At 49.9% G+C, this 17108-nt stretch overlaps 1 non-coding gene across 1 annotated transcript; it reads right to left on the bottom strand.

Annotated features, from left to right (window-relative positions):
• Positions 1 to 16565: 16565 nt before the first annotated feature.
• trnak-uuu (transfer RNA lysine (anticodon UUU)) lies at positions 16566 to 16638 on the bottom strand. The gene has a single exon. It is a non-coding gene; the product is annotated as a tRNA-Lys (tRNA).
• Between the last annotated feature and the right edge of the window lie 470 nt (positions 16639 to 17108).

Below are 17108 nucleotides of genomic sequence, written 5' to 3'. Positions count from 1 at the left end.
GAAGAACGCCAATACCGGGGCTGTGGTGAGCTTAATTGTCCTTCTGGTGTGCGGCAGTCACTGGAACTCCGTGACTTCTTAACTAGGCGGCGAAGAGCCGTTGTGTGGGAGGCAAGGTTGGGAATGAACTTCCCCGGGAAATTGACCATGCCTAGAAAGCGTAGCAATGCTTTCTTGTCTGCCGGCTGCAGCATGGCTGTAATGGCGCTCACTTTGTCTGCATCCGGACGCACTCCTGACCGGGATATATGGTCCCCCAGAAACTTTAGCTCAGTTTGGCCAAAGGAACACTTGGCTCGGTTGAGCCGCAGGCCGTGTTCCCGTATCCGCGCGAAGACACACTGGAGACGACTGATGTGCTCCTGTGGTGTGGTGGACCAGATGATGATGTCGTCAACATAGACGCGCACCCCTTCGATGCCCTCCATCATCTGTTCCATGATTCTGTGGAATACCTCGGATGCCGAGATGATGCCAAACGGCATTCTTTTATAGCAGAACATGCCGAAAGGAGTGTTGAAGGTGCACAGCTTTCAGCTGGACTGATCCAGTTGGATCTGCCAAAAACCCTTCAAGGCATCAAGCTTTGTGAAAATTTTAGCCCGGGCCATTTCGCTCGTGATCTCCTCCCGTTTGGGTATGGGGTAGTGTTCCCTCCTGATGTTGTTGTTCAGGTCTTTCGGGTCGATGCAGACCCGGAGTTCGCCAGAGGGCTTTTTAACGCGCACCATGGAGCTGACCCATGGTGTGGGCTCCGTGACCCGGGATAGCACCCTTTGGTCCTGGAGATCCTGCAGCTGCTGCTTGAAGGGGTCTTTGAGTGGTGCTGGGACTCTACGAGGTGCGTGAATGACCGGGGTGGCATCCGATTTGAGCCGTATTCTGTATGTATTGGGCAGTGTGCCCATGCGTTCGAATGCCTCCTGGTTGTGGGCAAGGAGCGAGTGGAGCTGTGCTCTAAATTTAGCATCCGGGAGGTCTGACGTGCCTTCTGGGGACAGAGCATGTAGCCGCTGAACGAGGTGGAGAATCTTGCATGCCTGTGCGCCTAGCAGGGAGTCCTTTGATGAACCAACAATCTTGAAGGACAGTGTGGCCTGATACACATTGTGCGTCACCTGGAGCTGGTAGGATCCCATGGCCGGGATAACGTTTCCGTTATAGTCAACCATCTTACAATGGGATGGAATAGCATGACATATTTTACTCATTTAGTAATGCTGAACTTGAATATTGGTGGAAAAAGAGAAATGTTGAAGTTTCCCGTTTCCTGTGGTCAGGAGATTTCACAAGATTACCAGGTGAAGAGGAATGCCACATTGTTTTAAGAGAGGAGACCGCTGATTGGTTGGCAAGTGGACATTGAGCTTTTATTCACCTCCCTAACGTCATGTCGTACTCTTCTTGTGTCAGCCCAGCAGCTTCACAAACCCTCATCCATTCCATTGTTTTCTCCAGACATGAGGATTGCAGTGAAATTCTGTGCACCCTCCCACTTTCTCCCCTCAATAAACTCGCCAGCAGCAATATCTATGACTTACCTCATATTGAGTCAAATTCACCAATCATTACCTCACCTCACTGACCTCTACTTATTTTCAGACCATAAGACCAAAAGACATCGGAGCAGAATTAGTCAACTCGGCCCATCGAGTCTGCTCCGCGATTCAATCATGGCTGATATTTTTCTCATCCCCATTCTCCAGCAACACCTTGATTGGAAAAATTGTTATCCTTATTTCAAATTTCTTGTTATTTAAAAAAAAAATCTTTTTATTGGCATTTTCAAAATTTATCAGCAGCTATGTACATTGTTGGCCGTGTTTATTCACTATACAATACAGAAAGGTTTGTCTTTTCCTTCCCTTATTTTCCCTATTTACAGGGCAGAACGGTGGCACAGTGGGTTAGCCCTGCAGCCTCACGGTGCCTAGGTCCCGCGTTCGATCCCGGCTGTGGGTCACTGTCCGTGTGGAGTTTGCACATTCTCCCCATGTTTGCGTGGGTTTTGCCCCCATAACTCAAAGATGTGCAGGGTAGGCCAGATTGCCCCTTAATTGGAAACAATGAATTGGGTAATCTAAATTTATATAAAAAAACAATTCCCCTATTTATACTATGTCGCTCTCTGGCTCGCCGTGTGTCCATTTCAGTCTGGTCTCGTCCAGTGGTGTTCGGGCTCTGTCCGGTAGCTCTCCATATATTTTCCCACCGAGACTCCCTTCCTTACTGTCCGTGTTCATCAGGTCCCCTAATAGTGTCGTCTCTGGGACTCTGGGGTATCTACTGTCCCTTTGTGGAGGAAGTGCTTTATTTGCAGGTGTCTCATTTCCGGTCCTGTCGGCAGTTCCCACTCCTCCATCAGTTCGTCCAGTATCGCTAGTCTGTGCCGTACGCAAAAGTCCCTCACAGTCAGTGTTCCTCCGTCCCATCTCCATTTCCTGAAGGTGGCGTCTAGCATGGCTGGGGCGGGGGGGGGGGCGGGGGCGGCGGAATTTGTGATTACCGCAGATGGGAGCCATGTGGACATCCTTGTCAGCTCGAAGTGCTGCCTTAATTGGGCCCACATTTTCAGTATGGTCGCTACCACTGGGCTTTTCGCGAGGGTAATGCGAGTGCTTCTGTAGCCAAGGCCCAGAGGATTGTTCCCCTACAGGAGGCCTCCTCCATCCGCACCCACTGTGCGTTAGGTTTGTTTGCCCATTCCCTCAGTCAGTCGTTCCGCCGTTGATGCCCAGTGGGTGTACTGCAGGTTTGGTAATGCCAAGCCATCTTTTATTTCCCTCCATTGCAGTGTCTGTTTGGGAACTCTCAGGTTCTTACACCCCCCCCCCCGCCCCCCGACTCCCTGCCCACCCCCGCACGCCTCCCCTCATCCCCGCCCCCCCCCCCCCCCGCACACACACACACACACACACACACACAAGCCATGATTAAACTGTCTACGTTTTGGAAAAACGCCTTGTGGATTAAAATCGGTATGGATCAAAACAGGAAGAGGAACCGTGACAGCACGTTCATCCTGATCATCAGCACTCTCCCCGTCAGGGAGAGAAGGAGTGAGCCCCACCTCTGTAGGTCATTTTGACATCTTCCACCAGGCTGTTCAGTTCCACTTGTGGATCTGTGTCCAGTCTCTGGCTATTTGGATTCCAAGGTATCGGAATCTGTTTTGGGCTCTTTTGAACAGGAGCCCCTCCACCTCTGCCCGTCCCCCATTTGGGTTCACTGGGAATGCCTCACTTTTGCCCAGGTTGAGTTTGTAACCTGAGAAGGTTCTGAACTCTTTCAGGATCTGCGAGATTTCCTTCAGTCCTTCCTGCAGATTCGGGACATTCAGGAGCTGGTCATCCTTTAGCCACCTGGGATGGCCACTTCCAGAATACAAAATGGACATTTGCAAAGATTGCAGGGAAAAATGGAATATGTTATGAAAGCAGGCAGGCTGTCTGCATATTGGAGAAACAGCTCCCAGACGAGACTGAAACTGTAGGTCCATTAACATATGGATGGCCCATCTCCGAGAACAAAGAAAAATACCGAAGTAACCGATCTGGCCCCAGACTTCGTGGCGCCAGTTCCCCAACTGAAAGCCGAAAGCAAAGCAGGCCAACGGCCACCTAGGACACGCCCAGCCATCAGGGCACCCACCGCTTTATTGGTCAAGATCAATGCAAATAATCAAGAAATTACCCAATTGATTGTCGCCAAGTTCAAGGCCCGCCCAAGAACACGCGAAGCCCACTTCGGGGAAAAGAAAAAGGCTCCAAGAGAGAATCACTCTCTTGGAATCGTCTCTCTCAGTGGAGAGACCCGTCCACCACCGCCACCAGAAGCAAGTGAGTCCAAGGTGAATGCTCGCTTCCAGATGGACGACCTTAGCTGTTCCCCTCTGCCACTTCAACCCCAGCAGCCTCAGAACCGAACAACGGCCATTGTTCCTCTGACTGAGTGGGTGCCCGAAGCAAAGTATAGGCTTTAGCAGTAGTGATAGTTTAGTCTGTAGTATTTCGTGCATGAGTAGATATTGCTGTGTATGTAAATAAATAGTACTGACTTTGAACTAACTAACTGGTGTATTGGCTCTTTGATCAGTATTCGGGTTTGAACCTTGTGGCGGTATCAAAAGATACCTGGCGACTCTAAAGCAAACGTAATTAGAATTAAGGAAGGCAACCATATTGACCGCCATATTTACAAACAACCAGAGAGAGCAACATTTATTGGCGGCCTCTGACGGGACTCGACCTAGAAGTGGCCTAGTCACTCCGAGAGAACCCAAATTTGAATTGTAACCCAATTGGAAACAGAAAAGCCACAAGTGTAAGAACGACACTGATCAATCCCCCAAGATTCGGAAGTGTGTGAATGCATGTGTACTAACAGGGATATAAGGTAAACCTGAGATATTTTGTTGCATAAAACTGTCGGGAGTTTTGTAGGCCGGAAATTAGCGTAAGCCGTACCCGTGTTTACATCACCACTTTATCACCCCCTGTTCCAAATTCAGTAGAGCACAGAGAAAGAGAAAAATGGCAATCAAGGCAATGGAACGCCTTTTGAACCCCCAGGAATTCGAGGTCGCAGTGACCAGTAGAGTCGGACCGTATCCCGTATGGGAAGCAGAGATCAGAAAATATCTCAAAGGGAAAGGATTGGAGTGAATTCTGCGCCAATGATGAAACAGGTCCCGGGAGTATAGGGTATACTTGGTGGGAGCCTCGACCCTTCAGTCGTGGCAGCCCTTCCCGACCCACAGAATGTAGGAGGAGGCACCCTACATGAAATGCACACAGCGATCCTAGATGCGATCGGCTATAACAAAGGAGACCCCGTAGAAGGCCTAAACAAGTGTAGGCAAAAGAAAACAGAGCACCCCACGGCGTTTGCTGGACGCTTGTGGATACATTTTACTGCAGTGTTGGGAGAATTAGCCCGCGCCCATTTGTCGCCAGATAATGTAGCCAAATGGACTTGCATCCTAGTCTCTCATGTGACAGAGTCAGGACAGAGAGCTTGCGCAAATTACGACCCCTCAGACGAGGCCCACAATGAAAAATGGGTTTTGAAAAGATTGTCCCGCTCTTGGGAACAGTCCATCCAAGGCAAAACCGCATTTGTTAAAACAGGGGAAGAACAGGCAGACATGCATCCAGTTAGGAAGCACCAGAAACCCGCATGGGTAAATGAGGGCAGGAACAGCACTCAGCAACCCAAATCCCAGGAGTGTTATAATTCTTGACAATTAGGACACGATGCACGAGAGTGCAATGCACACCAGAAGCAGCAGAGAAACCAACAGACAGGCATCCTAAGTAAGAATAGGGCAAAGCCAATCCATAGCGTTGGTGCCTGTTCTGAGAACACAGATATGACCGGCCTCTAACTATGTGTATGCCACGTGGGTGTGCCCTTGCCCTCTGAGGTCTCCCATTGCCCAGGGGCCCACCAGAATGGCAGTGTACGGCGCCATCTTGGTTCCCCACTCTGCTCCATGCCCGTCAAGACCTGTGTCTGTCCCATTTGTTCTCTTTGTTCCCTTTACGTTCTGTGCATCCCCCGTCTTTGTTCCCCCTTCCCCAACCCCCCCCCCCCCCATCCATCCCTCTGGTTCCCCCTCCCCCCCCCCCCCCCCCGAGTGTTCTCTCCCCCTTCTGCCCTTTCTCCCCCCTTCTGGCCAGACGCTCCCTCTCCCCTGAGAGGTGCGCCGCGGTCTCCCTCACTGCCTGTCTTCCCGTGCGAGCCCTCCTCACTAGTCAGGTGGCTCCCCTCCCAGTGCTGGTCTAGACCGGGCCCTGTTTTACCTCCCCCTCTCCACCCCCTATCCCTCCCACTTGGCTGCTTCCCCTATTCTCGCTCCCCTTTCCTGTTTCCCATCTTCAAACTGAGAAAGGAGACAAACACGAAAACGAGGCAGCACAGTCCCGCGCAAAAACATAGTCCATGTTACAGTCTTTGTTTTCGCTCCGTCCTCCACTCTCATTCCCTTTCTTCCCCTGTCCCTGCCGCTTTCACCGCTGCCACGTCTGCTCTCCCCCGGGTTGTTCATTTTAACAAACTCATCCGCCTCCGCCGGAGTGCCGAAGTAATGTTCCTTCCCCTTGTATGTCACCCAGAGTTTGCCCGGGATTAACATGCCGAATTGCACCCCTTTTTTGTAGAGCGCCGATTTCGCTCTGTTGAATTCGGCCCTCCTTTTTGCCAAGTCCGCCCCAATGTCCTGGTAGACCCTGACTCTGTGCCCTCCCCACGATCATGATTTCGCCTGTCGGGCCCACCTCAGGATTTTTGCCCCATTCCTGGAATCGATGCAGCTTTGCATTTATCGCCCTTGATTGCTCCCCAGTATTGGGCTTAGGTCGGAGCCACTTGTGTGCCCTGTCCATCACTGGGGGTCTGGAAAGCCTTCCCTCCCAACTAGATTGCGCAGTTGGGTCCCTCCCCTCAATCTCCTCTGGCAGATCCACAATGCGGTCGTTTTGCCACCTGGACCTATTCTCCTCATCCTTGACCTTCCTTTTCAGGTTACCCTGAGCCGCCACCAACCTCTTCATCTCGGCCTCCAAAGCCACTATCCTGTCGCTGTGGGCCGTTGATGCCTTCTCCTGGTCCAGGAGCGTCTTCTCCTGGGCCTCCACTTTCCGTCCCAGGCCCTCTATCGTGTACTGAAGAGTGGCTATCGCTTCGGTCACCATCCCCTTCATCACCACCTGGTACTCCGCCTTGATCGCTTCCTTCATAGCGGTCAGTTCCTTTTTCAAAACGTTACTCCCCATCCCCCTGTGTCGTTGCCTGCTCTTCTCCGCTGTTCAGGTCGCCGACCTTTCGTAATCCACCTAACCTGCACACCTTTGGGCTGTGGGAGCAAAGCGGAGGAAACCCACGCAGACACGGGGAGAACTTGCAGACTCCGCACAGTCACCCGAGGCCGGAATGAAACGGGGGACCCTTGGAGCTGTGAGGCAGCAGTGCTGACTACTGTGTCACCCATTCAGGCTGGGGAACCAAAGAGATTCGACATATTTAACCTTTATTTAAAAACACTAGAGACCTTGATAAATCCACTCACTGTTCGCCTGTGCTCAAGGCAAATAGAAACAAACATTCTGTAAACTGTACTTCTAATGAAGCCATTAAAATGCAGAATGCTGCTGGGGAAGCTGCTCTTTCCACTCCCAGCTCAGTATAATCCTGTGTGTTGCTCTCCTGAGGGTCTGCAGGGATATCACAAATAGGAGCAGCAGGAATATCTACCGGATGGAATGACTGCTCCAACATTCAATATGTTCATGGTTCATCTATGTTAATTGTACCTTCCTGAACTGTCCTTATATCCCTTTGTGCTCACAGAACCCCTGGGAATGTCCCATCAATATAATCAGCGAGAATCCAAAGAGCTCCCTGAGTCTAGAATGCAGAAGATTCGCAAGCCTTTAATTGGGCAGTGGATATTATCCACATGGACTTTAGTAAAGCCTTTGACAAGGTACCCCTTGGCAGACTGGTGCAGAAGGTGAAATCAAACGGGATCAGAGGTGAGCTGGCATGTTGGATACAGAACTGGCTCGGTCATAGAAGACTGAGGGCGGCAGTGGAAGGGTGCTTTTCTGAATGGAGGGCTGCTGTTTTCAATATATATAAATGATTTGGAGGAAAATGTAACTGGACTGAATAGTAAATTTTCGGATGACACAAAGGTTGATGGAATTGGGGATAGCAATGGGGCTGTCAGTGGATACGGCAGGCTATAGATCGGTTAGAGACTTGGGCGGAGAGATGGCAGATGGAGTTTACTCCAGACAAATGTGAGGTAATGCATTTTGGAAGGTCTAATACAGGTGGGAAATAAACAGTAAATGACAGAACCCTGAAGAGCATTGATCGGCAGAGAGATCTTGATGTACAGGTTCACAGATCACTAAAAGTGGCAGCGTGGGTGGAGAAGGTAGTCAAGAAGGCACACGGCATGCTTGCCCTAAGTGGTCCGGGCATTGAGTATAAAAAATGGCGAATCATGTTGCAGCTGTACAGAACCTGAGTTAGGCCACCGAGAGGGCTAGAATACAAGACCTGGGATGTACTGCTGAGGCTGTATAAGGCTCTGATCAGACCCCATTTGGAATGTTATGAGCAATTTTGGGCCCTGTATCTAAGTAAGGGTGTACTGGCCAGAGGAGAATTATCCCAGGAATTAAGGGCTTGTCATATGAGGAGCTGTTGAAGACTCTGGGCCTGTACTCGATAGAGTTTATAAGGCTGAGGGGGATCTTGCAGAACACTGAGGGGCCTAAATAGAGTGGACGTTGTGAGGATGTTTCCACCAGTAGGAGAAACTAGAACCCGAGGGCACAGCCTCAGACTGAAGGGATGATCCTTTAAAACTGAGATGAGGAGGAATTTCTCCAGCCAGAGGGTGGTGGATCTGTGGCATTTATTGCAGCAGAAGGCTCTGGAGGCCAAGTCACTGTGTCTTTAAGACAGAGATAGATAGATTCTTGATTAATAAGGGCATTAGCGATTACGGGGAGAAGGCAGGAGAATGGGGGTGAGAAACATATCAACCATGATCGAATGGCAGAGCACATTTGATGGGTGGAATGGCTTAATTCTGCTTCTGTATCTGATGTCTAAGCTATTTTATTGAGCCGAGGTGAGAGGGATTTGATAATTTTGTCGCAGTTCTCACCCCGTTCTTCTCTTTGTCGCTAATTCTGTTGCTCAACGTTCCGACAGTCCGAGCACTGGAGACACTAAATTATGAAGATAGGTTGGGTAGGCTTGGGTTGGTGTCACTGGAGCAGAGAAGACTGAGGGGCAACTTGATCGAGGTGTGCAAGATTATGAGGGCCATGGACAGGGTGCATAGGGGACAGGGAGCAGCTGTTCACCTTCGTTGAAGGGTCAGTTACAAGGGGACACAAGTTAAAGATGAGGGGCAGGATGTTCAGGGGGATTTGAGGAAAAACATTTTTACCCAGAGGGTGGTGACGGTCTGTGATGCACGATCAATTGGACAATGACGAGAGTTGAATACAACTGAGGCTTTATTGCTCGAAGATGTGTGGCCGCCACAGCAGCTGGTGAAATGGCTGCTTCACTGAGGACACACATACTTATACTCCGCCTACTGGGCGGAGCCAGCAGGCAGGGACTACCGCCATACCTGTAGTACAGGTCCTACCGTACATCACTTAATATAGGTGCAACAGTGGTGTACCACATTCACCCCCTGTTACAATTGAGTACGGCGGGGGTGGTGGAGAACTATATCCAGAAATTGAATTTAGACATACAATATTTGCAAATTTTGAAGTCCAGTGAACCAGTTAGAGGTTTAACTGGTCCGGGGCCTTGATGTGCCGCTGGGAGCGAAGCAGTGGTGGCGGCGATGCCGATGCTGGTCTGGTCTTCGGTGACTCTGGGAGCATGCTGAAATCCTCTTCATCCTCGGGCATGAGCAGGATGGTCCTGGAGGGGTTGCTGCTCGGAGCGCCTGGGGGAGGGGGGGGGGTGGGGGTGGAGCCGGGCCAGCGGTGTGTGTGTGTGTGGAACCTACTGGTGCCAGGTCCCTGAGGGGGACAGTATACTGGCGGCCATCGGAGTACGCCACGTAGGCATACTGGGGGTTCACATGGAGCAACTGCACCCTCTCCACCAATGGGTCCGCCTTGTGTGGTCGGACGTGCCTACGGAGAAGGACGGGTCCTGGAGCTGCCAGCCGAGTCGGGAGTGACATCCCGGATGTGGACTTCCGTATCCAGATGGATGAAGCTTTCGGTGCTCCCAGAGTCCAGCAGGCAAGAGGTCACGTGTCCGTCGATTATAACGCTGGTTGATGCGGTCGCCAGGTTGTGCGGACGAGACTGGTCGATGGTCACTGAGGCGAGTCGAAGTTGGTCGTCGCTGGTGTCGAATGATGGGGTGCCCATGGGGCACGGGTCCTGGGACGCTGGTGGTGCCCATGTGCGTTGGGGGAGACAAGATGGCGGCGCCTGAAGATCTTGGGGAGGACAAAATGGCGGCATCCATGGGCCGCACGTGGCAGGGGTTGAACAAGATGGCGGCACCCATGGGCCGCACATGGCAGGGGTTGAACAAGATGGCAGCACCCATGGGCCGCACGTGTTGCGCGGAAGGGAAGATGGCGGCACCCACTGGCCGAGCTTGGTATGAGGGGGAGAAGATGGCAGCGCCCACTAGCCGCGCGTGGTCTGAGGGGGAGAAGATGGTGGCACCCACTGGCAGCACATGGTCCGGGGGTGAAGATGGCAGTGCCCATTGTGCGTAAACGAGGGGGGGGGGTGATAGCAGCGACTGCGCGTGCCTGGCACACGGCGGCGAAGTGCCCCTTCTTACCGCAAGCCTTATAAAGGGCAGCGCGGGCCGGGCAGCATTGGCGGTGGTGTTCTTGCTGGCCGCAAAAATAACATTTTTATTAGGTTAGCTGGCTGGTGTGTGGTGCAGGCGTATTGGCTGGGTAAGGGCCCCGCTGGGACGGCCAGCTGTGGGTTCACGAAGGGAAGGAGGGGTGGGCCGCGCTGCTGGGGGCGTTGGCCTGAGTATTTCGCGAAGCGATCATCATAGAGAGCGTGAGCTTCTTTGTCTCTGCGAGATCGAGTGTGGCCCCTTCTAAACGTCGCCGGCGTATGAGGTCCGACCCAATCCCCGTAACAAAAGCGTCCCGCATGAGGAGGTTAGAATGTTCAGTGGCCGTAACGGCCTGACAGTCACAGTCCCGGAATAGTGGGATTAGGGCCCGCCAGAAGTCTTCTATGGACTCACCAGGGAGTTGAGAGTGAGTGGCGAGTACATGCCTGGCGAAGAGCGTGTTCGTCCGCTGGGCGTAGTTTTCTTTAAGTAGCGCCATGGCTTCGGCGTAGTTTGGCGCGTCCTGGATCAGCGGAAAGACATTGGAGCTCAACCCCGAGTACAGTATCTGTATTTTCTGAGCCTCCGGAACAGGGTGTGGTGCAGACCTGATGTACGCCTCGAAACAAGTTAGCCAGTGCTGAAAGTCCTTTTTGGCATTGCTTGAATACGGATCCAGCTGCAGACGATCAGGCTTGATACGGAGGTCCATCTTCTGAAAATCTTAGAGCAATAAATTGATGCACGATCAATTGGACAAAGACGAGAGTTGAATACAACTGAGGCTTTATTGCTCTAAGATACGTGGCCTCCCACAGCAGCTGGTGAAATGTTTGCTGCACGGTGATGTGTTGGGTGTTTTGGATCCGTGGAACACATAAAGGCTACCAACACTTAAAATAGAACAACACTATTTTATTAAGCTAGAAGCTGTTGAACGTGCTTTCACTGTGGGTTAACACGATGTTAGATTAAACTAAAGACCTATGCCTATCCTGACCAGTCTATGCACTCAGCACATGGTGAAGATCTGTGCTGTAAGCTGTAAGCTCTGTCCTTCTGAGAGGCTGCATCCCGAATGAGCGGGAAAACTGATGCCCTCTGTCTTTATAGTGAGTGTGCTCTAACTGGTGATTGGCTGCGGTGTTGTGTGTGTTGCTTGGTCTTTCTGTGTGTCCATCAGTGTATGTCTCTGCACCACGACATACTGGTGTATATTATGACATCCCCCCTTTTATAAAAAAATGTATGTGTGTGGCAATAAATAATGTGTGGTGATAATGATCCGAACTATGTGTGGGGTGCGAAGACATATGTACAGGACTATGTACATGAGAACTAAGCTATTTACATGGGAAGGTGCCTGGTGCAGAGCAATATGCAACAAGAGTAACGAGATCAACATTATATACAAACCAGGGAAACGGTCAAACAAAGCAACAAAATAATTCAGAGAGTCCATAAATTCGACAAGTTCATAAATGTAGTCTCTGAGGCGACAAATTCTGGTTGACCGCCTCAAGGGTGGGTCGAGAGCCGCCGGTTCAGGAGCGGGCTGGACTGCGTCAAAGTCAGGGGGAGGTAGAGTGACAGGGAGCTCTGCATAGTCCATGGCAGGGTCAGCAGGAGGGCGAGGCGACACTGGAGGATCACCTGGCAACCGTGGAATGAGGCGAAGGGCGCATCGATTGCGGCGCAGAATAGAGCCATCCAGTAGACGAACCAGGAACGAGTTTACAGACTGAAATATTTCGAAATTTCCCAACTAATGCTCTGTATCTCGTGACCCTTCGCCGTCTCAAATTCCCCTTTGCCTCCTGCCCCTTCCCCAACTTTCACTCACCTTTTACGTTTTGTTCTGCGGGGACCCAATCTGTTAAACGAGCGTTTCTCTCACTCACCGCCTTTTCTCAATACCCATTCGGCGCTGTGACCCTTGTTCGAATTTCACCTTGGCAAAACGTGCCACTCACCACACCAACAGCCATTCTGTATCCAATTCCTTCATCTTAGAACATTGACACAACATTTCCTGGACATCATTATGGTCACTCCACCACAATCTGCAATTTCAAAATACAAAAAGCAATAAACTAGCGCTCCATAATTTCAGCTCTCATCCAATTCCCGTGAAACTGGGTGTGGTGTGGATTTCTGGAACTCTGCAATCCATGTGGTGTAGGTGCACCCAGAAAGTGGTTAGGAAGGAAGTTCCATGATTTGTACCCAACAAGAGTGAGTGAATGGGAAATGGTTCCAAGTGAATATGGCGCGTGTTCCTTGGAGGGGAATCTGCAGGCAGCGGCGGAGTTAGCAATCGGCGCTGACAATACTTGTTTTGTCAATGAAAATAATATTGCAGTTACACTTCAATACAAAGTCGGTACAAACTACCATTGCAGAACATCGCATTGCCTGCCAGCATTCTCAATGAATTCAGAAAACAAAGTGAAATGTATTTAAATATAAATGTGATGGAATTTATTGGAACATAACAATGAGGTTTAACTGAACAGCAGCAACGGACAGATCCAAAGAGCTCCCTTTATTGGGACTGGATGAAATTCAATTTCTGATCATGTCGGAATTCAGATTCAACTCGCCTAAAAGCTCAAAATCAGCAAACAAATGGAGAAAATAAATCAGCATAACGCAAATATTTCAGGGATCAACCTGAAAGCGATGGGCAGAGATTTCTCCTTGTAATGATGGTATTATTCACACAGAAGATAATAGAGGAAACCTTGAACCCCGTGGAGTGCAAAGGCGATGGACCTTGGCTTGAAACTGGGATTGGAACAGACAGGGGTTTGAGGGGTAGCAGAGGCACAATGGGCCGATGGGCTTCTTTCGAAGTGGATTTACTCGATGAGTTCAGGTCAGCGTCGATCATTGGGATTTAAAATGATCGCTCGAACATAGACTTGAACCCTGGACCCTCAGATTAAAAGTCTGATGCTCTACCGACTGAGCTATCCAGACTATGAACGATACCGCCTGTAGTGACCGCATTCCCCCTTCGCTGTTGCTCCTCTCGTTTCGCTGTTGCCCCTCTTTCCTCTGCTGATGTTGTGCCTCTCCTGCAGAACAAACAGCTGCTTCCTTTGCGCTGCGCTACTCTCTGAATCCGGACGGCATATCAGCAGCTCCGCCTCTGGATTCAGGGCGAGTTCAGAGCTGTGCTGCTCTTCGGCGCTTCACTCCGATACTCCGCCCACCGAGTCCCTTTCCTGGAGACTGGTTATTCCCAGTTGGGTTTGGGACAGTCACTTCCTGATTCTGAACGACTCAACATTCTGACTCAAGATTCACTGCGTCCAGCACGCTTACTTCAAATCTGTTCTTTACAAAAGCGAAACCTCCCCTTTGCCTAACGACTTCCCCGCCGTACCGGCCGCCCCGAACAGGCGCCGGCATGTGTCGAATAGGGGCTTTTCACAGGAACTTAATTGAAGCCGACTCATGACAAAAAGCGATTTCCATTTCATTTTCATTTCATTAAACGCTCTTTCATTTTGAGTCTTTTTCGAGAATTGCCTGACTCAAAGAGAAAAAATTGTGCACAATCAGCTGAACGCGACTTTGTGGGACACGCAAACATGTTATACAGCACGTCAGGTGTTGACAGCTGATCCATTCCCATCAAATAGACGCTTTCCAAAGGTTGCGGAGTGATGGAACAATCACAAACTCCAGTGATATAAGGAGTGGAGCTGCCGCCTGCTGGTTCCATGGTGTAGTGGTTATCACGTCTACTTTACACGCAGCAGGTCATGGTTTCGAGCCCCAGTGGAACCATTGCTGCTTTTGGACAAGTTGTGACCAATTGAATTTCCATGTGAACAGAAATATAACCACGAAAGAGAAAATGCTGGAAAATCTCAGCAAGTCTGGCAGCATCTGCAGGGAGAGCAAAGAGCTAACGTTTCGAGTCCGATGACTCTTTGACAAAGCTAACAGACAGAGAAAGTGAGAAATATTTATACTGTGGAGTGAGAAAGAAAGATGAGCCATAGCCACAGAAACACAGGGAAACCGGGTGCCAATGGCCACAGAAACCCAGGGGACAGAGTGCAGAATGGCTTTGAATTAAGAAAACAAAGTGAAATGTATTTAAATATAAATGTGATGGAATTTATTGGAACATAACAATGAGGTTTAACTGAACAGCAGCAACGGACAGATCCAAATAGCATCCTTTATTGGGACTGGATGAAATTCAATTTCTGATCATGTCGGAATTCAGATTCAACTCGCCTATAAGCTCAAAATCAGCAGAAAAATGATAATAAAGCAGCATAACGCAAATATTTCTGGGATCAATCTTAAAGCGATGAGCAGAGATTTCTCCTTGTAATTATGGTATTATTCACACAAAGGAGAATAGATGAAACTTTCAACCCCGTGGAATGCAAAGGCGACGGTCCTTGGCTGGAAACTGGGATTGGAAAAGACAGGGGTTTGAGGGGTAGCAGAGGCACAATGGGCCGATGGGCTTCTTTCTCAGTTGATTCACCCGATGAGTTCACGTCAGCATCGATCATTGGGATTTAAAATGATCGCCGGAACAGGGACTTGAACCCTGGACCCCCAGATTAAAAGTCTGATGTTGTACCGACTGAGCAATCCAGGCTGTGAGTGACCCCGCCTGTAGTGACCGCATTCCCACTTCGCTGTTGCTCATCTCGCCCCGCTCTTGCCCCTCTTTCCTCTTCTTATGCTGTGCGTCTCCTCCAGAACAAACAGCTGCTTCCTTTGCATTGCGCCACTCTCTGAATCCGGACAGCATATCAGCAGCTCCGCCTCTGGATTCAGGGCGAGTTCAGAGCTGTGCTGCTCTTCGACGCTTCACTCCGATACTCCGCCCACCGAGTCCCTTTCCTGGAGACTGGTTATTCCCAGTTGGGTTTGGGACAGTCACTTCCTGATTCTGAACGACTCAACATTCTGACTCAAGGTTCGCTGCATCCAGCACGCTTGATTCAAAACTGTTCTTTGCAAAAGCGAAACCACCCCTTTCCCTAACAACTTCCGCGCCATACCGGCCTCCTCGAACATGCGCCGGAATGTGGTGACTATGGGCTTTTCACAGTAACATAATTGAAGCCTACTCGCGACAATCAGCGATTTTCATTTCATGAAACGCTCTTTCATTTTGAGTCTTTTCCGAGAATTGCCTGACTCAAAGAGAAAAAATTGGGCACAATCAGCTGAACGCGACTTTGTGGGACACGCAAACATGTTATACAGCAAGTCAGGTGTTGACAGCTGATCCATTCCCATCAAATCGACGCTTTACAAATGTTCCGGAGCGATGGAACAATCACAAACTCCAGTCATATACGGAATGCAGCTGGCGCCAGCTGGTTCCATGGTGTAGTGCTTATCACGTCTGCTTTACACGGAGCAGGTCTTCGGTTCAAGCCCCATTGGAACCATTGCTGCTTTTGGACAAGTTGTGAACAATTGAATTTCCATGTGAACAGAAACACAACCACGAAAGAGGAAATGCTGGAAAATCTCAGCAAGTCTGGCAGCATCTGTAGGGAGAGTAAAGAGCTAACGTTTCGAATCCGTTGACTCTTTGTCAAACCTAAAAGACAGAGAAAGTGGGAAATATTGATACTGTGGAGGGAGAAAGAAAGATGAGCCATAGCCACAGAAACCCAGGGACCGGGTGCTAATGGCCACAGAAACCCAGGGGACAGAGTGCAGAATGGCTTTGAATTCAGAAAACAAAGTGAAATGTATTTAAATATAAATGTGATGGAATTTATTGGAACTTAACGATGAGGTTGAACTGAACAGCAGCAACGGACAGATCCAAAGAGCATCCTTTATTGGGACTGGGTCAAATTCAATTGCTGATCATGTCGGTATTCAGATTAAACGCGCCAAAAAGCTCAAAATCAGCAAAAAAAAAGATAATAAATCAGCAAAACGCAAATATTTCAGGTATCAACCTGAAAGCGATGGGCAGAGATTTCTCCTTGTAATGATGGTATTATTCACACAAAAGAGAAGATAAAATCTTGAACCCCGTGGAATGCAAAGGCGACGGTCCTTGGCTGGAAAATGGGAATGAAACAGACAGGGGTTTGAGGGGTAGCAGAGGCACAATGGGCCGATGGGCTTCTTTCCCAGTGGATTCACTCGATGGGTTCACGTCAGCATCGATCATTGGGATTTAAAATGATCGCCCGAACAGTGACTTGAACCCTGGACCCTCAGATTAAAAGTCTGATGCTCTACCGACTGAGCTATACGGGCTGGGAGTGATCCCATCTGTAGTGACCGCATTCACACTTCGCTGTTGCTCCTCTCGCTCCGCTGTTGCTCCTCTTTTCTCTGCTTGTGCTGTGCCTCTGCTCTAAAACAACCACACTCCAGTAACACTGGGCTGGTTGCCTGCAAACATATGAGGCAAGTAGATCATTTCGTGATAGAATTGTTTTGTTGTCACGTACGAGGATCGAACCCGCGACCTCGGCGTTTTTAGCACCACGCTGTAATCATTGAGCTAACCGGCCATTGCCATACGGGCACCTCGTGTAACCATGTCGATTCCAAATTTAGTCCAGTCTTGAATGGAGAATTGAGTATTCTTTCCTGACTGATCGCGAACAAGCTGGATCGCGCAAATTTGCCTTTTGTTAATTCCACCGTTTAGGTTGCCAGCAAGCCGTAAGGATTTGCTTTCCCCTAGAACTTTCTCACCAACACTAACGCTGGCTTCCGCA

This window comes from Scyliorhinus torazame, chromosome 4 (assembly GCF_047496885.1).
Source record: "Scyliorhinus torazame isolate Kashiwa2021f chromosome 4, sScyTor2.1, whole genome shotgun sequence".
Lineage (NCBI taxonomy): Eukaryota > Metazoa > Chordata > Chondrichthyes > Carcharhiniformes > Scyliorhinidae > Scyliorhinus > Scyliorhinus torazame.
The sequence above is the reverse complement of the archived record's forward strand: the minus strand, read 5'-3'. Positions and strand labels throughout refer to the sequence as shown.